General features: G+C 46.8%; 1 long non-coding RNA gene across 1 annotated transcript in view; it reads right to left on the bottom strand.

Annotated features, from left to right (window-relative positions):
• Positions 1–1789: 1789 nt before the first annotated feature.
• LOC124243980 (uncharacterized) overlaps positions 1790–3496 on the bottom strand; it is a 2492-nt gene continuing 785 nt past the window's right edge. Inside the window, exon 2 of the long non-coding RNA XR_006889824.1 lies at positions 1790–3096. This is a non-coding gene — a long non-coding RNA (uncharacterized LOC124243980). The remainder of the gene's footprint in view (positions 3097–3496) is intronic.

Here is a 3496-nt window from a genome sequence, read left to right as displayed (position 1 = left end):
GCATCCCTTTGAAATTTGTGCTATCTCAAAATGAAGCTGTTAGCAATGCTGTGTGTCTTTCTGCAATCCAGCCCCGTGGCACTGTTGGGTCTAGCTGGGTTTTGCCAGTCAAGTACTGTACCACCTAAAACAAAAAGAACAAGGGAATGAAAGTGTGTCTGCGAGACAGGGATCAGAACAATGGATCAGGAACCCAAACTGGATAAAGGAGGAGGTAAACACACGAGATGGCTGATGGATTAAGAAGTTGAGGGCTCTTGAAAAGACGGAAACATTGCTAGAGTATGGACACTTGAGAAGTGAAGCAGAAGTGATGATGATCCAAGGGTGGGATTGTTGAAAATGAGTGGCTCAGATGAGAGAGAGGAAAAGTCACGGGAGACAGAAAGAATGACGAAGCTCAAGATATTGAATAGAGGGCAAGGTTTTAAATAAAGTATACTAAATTATGACTAATAATAAAATTTGTTCACAAATTCTCATAATTAGTAGATTCATTAACTGGTTGAATAAAGATACCATTCATCAGTATAAATTCTTTAAACTAAGAAGTCTTTTTTTTTTTTTTTTTTTTTTGCTGAGGAAGATTCGCCCTAAGCTAACATCTGTGCCAATCTTTCTCTACTTTATATATGGGTTGCTGCCACAGTATGGCTTGACGAGTGGAGTAGGTCCACACCCAGGATCTGAATCTGCAACCCAGGGCCACTAAAGTGGAGCATGCTGAACTTAACCACTAGGCCACAGGGCCAGCTCAAAAAGTTTTTTTTTTTGATGAGACATTTACAGGACTTCAGAGAATAAAGTTGTACCCAAACCTCTAAGTTTTGTTGGGTGAAAACACAAAGCATTTTTTTAAAATGTGAAACTTCTTTGTATCTTATTTTTTATTTTCCTTCTGTGAGTTTTTAAGGCAGCTCCTCCACTAATGTACTCTTTTGAAAACTCCCTCTAAAATTTTTCATGTCAAAGTTTGTTTCTTCTAAGCTGGACCTTGCCCCCTTGTACTTTCCTCATAACTTTTGCACTGCTTTTTTTTTTAAAAAAAACTCATTCCCATATTTACTTATTTTTTCAAATGTTTATTTTCTTTCTTCCTGCTCCATCTCCCTGTTATAACCTCATTCCTGCTTAGATTCCTTTCCTTAGGAGAAAGAACTGGGAGGTTAACCAACGCATTCTGAGAGAGAAGTCTCTAGATCCCAGGCAGGCCTTGGGAGCACAGACAGGATCTCCCACACTACGTTACATCTAACGAAAAACATTCCGCTCACAGGGCCAAGCCTCCAGTACACGTCCCATTTGTCAAAGGTGGTCTCGGAAACATTAGGAAAATTGCTTTGCTCCGCCCTCTCCTAGCCGCTCTTCATTAACTCAAAAATTATTAATTGGGAGGGGCTGGCCCCGTGGCCGAGTGGTTACGTTCGCGCGCTCCGCTGCAGGTGGCCCAGTGTTTCGTTGGTTCGAATCCTGGGCGCGGACATGGCACTGCTCATCAGACCACGCTGAGGCAGCGTCCCACATGCCACAACTAGAAGGACCCACAACGAAGAATATACAAAACAACTATGTACGGGGGGCTTTGGGGAGAAAAAGGAAAAAATAAAATCTTTAAAAAAAAAATACAAAAAAAAAATTATTAATTGGGAGCCTATTCCGGGCTACTCAGTGCTGATTAAAGTAATTCACATTAATGGGCAGTGACGGATGGGCTTAATTCTCTCAGGAGCATTCATATTTCTAAAATGTGCATATTAATCCAACAAATTTCAGATCCACGCAATAAATGTGAAACAAACCATTAACACTCTATTTAGCATTTTCTGGGGCAGAACAAAGGGACTTTCCTTCTCTTGGGAAGCAGCCTTCCTCTACCGGAGAAGGTAGGCTAGGGCAACATAAAATTGGGAAGTGGAATTTGTGAGCATGCACGTGTGAGTGTGTGTGTGTGGATGTGTGACACCACCCACCCCATCTATAATTCTCCCCAGCTTAGGATCGATGTGTCTTCTTCATTGGTTTCAAATCAGAAACCAGAGATGCTCATGCATGGATTTTAGCTAAACCATATTATTCTTACACTGTAAGTTCTTAATCTCAGGAACCTATTTCCTAGTTTTCCATAGAAAATTCTTCAGACACCCAACTTTACGAAGGTTTTCAGGAGCACAGGCACAGAAACATAGCTGTAGCTGACTCCCCATTCTTCCTTTCATCCTGTTGTCAGCTACCAGAACGTACAGAGCAAGTAGGGAGCCAGAGACGAGAGGCACCAGAAATTGAGGTTTCCTTCCTCAAGGTGGCCTGGGCTAAAAATAAATTATAACTCATTCTCCAATCTCCATGCAAATTATGAGGGAAAGGGCCCGAGCTGGGTGATAATACCGTGCAGTGGTTTGTATAGTGGGCTTCAGGGTCAAAGAGATTTGAGTGGCTCCTAACCCGACTCCTGGTAGCTCCGTGACCTTGGGCAAGTCACTTGAGCCTCAGGTGGTACAGCCTGTGTATACACCAATGAATTATTCTTCCTGAGAGTGTGCTGGTGCGAGCAGCTCTTTCGCGCATCACCCATCCCGCCAGCGGATCTGTTCGATGCAGCCTTTCTGCCCGGAGGTCCTCTTTTAGGTCCAGAAGATTCTCTTGGAAAGAAGGGAGGCAGGGATGAAATGGGTATGAAAGGGTTCTTTCCCCTTCATTTCTGCTAGCAGAATGACCTCCTTGAGTCCGCTCTGGACCTCCCCCACCCCCTGCCTCTCCGGTCGCTACGTGGATGCGTAGCTGGACTGCCAGGGCCAGCAAGAAGAAAGCATCCTCTTCTGTTTCTCTTCCAGGGAGACGGGGCGAGGAGCGGTTGGTTTAATTATCACGTACACCGCTTGCTCTTAGACCATCTCAGCAAACTCTTGAAACCTATATCCAAGTACCTTTTATCGGCCTTTTGGAAGCAGCTTGGGATAGAGAAGGAGAATCAAGTTTCTGAAATGCAAAAAAAATAGAGTAAAAGAAGTCGTGCTCCTTCCTGCCGGTGACTGTTTACGAGAGGGAAGTCTGCGGGGCCCCCAAGAGGTCGCTGGTGGCGCAGGAACGGAGGCCAGACTGGAGAGAAAGGGGGAAAGAAAAAAACACCCAGAAACTTTCTTCCTTGTTGCGAATAATCGCCGCCCCTCTCCCCGCACTCTCCCCTCCCCGGGCAGAGGCAGTAACGTGACACCCGAGAGAAACCAGGAGACCCGGCGGAGAGCGAGAGGGAGGAGAGAGGAGAAGGAGGAAAACCCCTGTCAAGGAGGTGGAGCGAGGGGATGGTGTCCGCCTCCTGTTCCTCCCTGCCGTTTTTTAGAGGAGCCTGAACCGGGACAAAACACGCCGAGACCGACAGACACAAAGCCGGGGGGTCCACGCTGGCGCTGGAGGCGAGCCCCGGCGGCCGCGAGCGAGCCCGAGGCGCGGCGGGGCGTGGGGCGCGGGGGCGCTAGCGGGCGCGGGCCGGGCGCGGGCA

This window comes from Equus quagga, chromosome 8 (assembly GCF_021613505.1).
Source record: "Equus quagga isolate Etosha38 chromosome 8, UCLA_HA_Equagga_1.0, whole genome shotgun sequence".
NCBI classification, from domain to species: Eukaryota; Metazoa; Chordata; class Mammalia; order Perissodactyla; family Equidae; genus Equus; species Equus quagga.
This window is presented reverse-complemented; position numbering and strand designations above follow the sequence as displayed.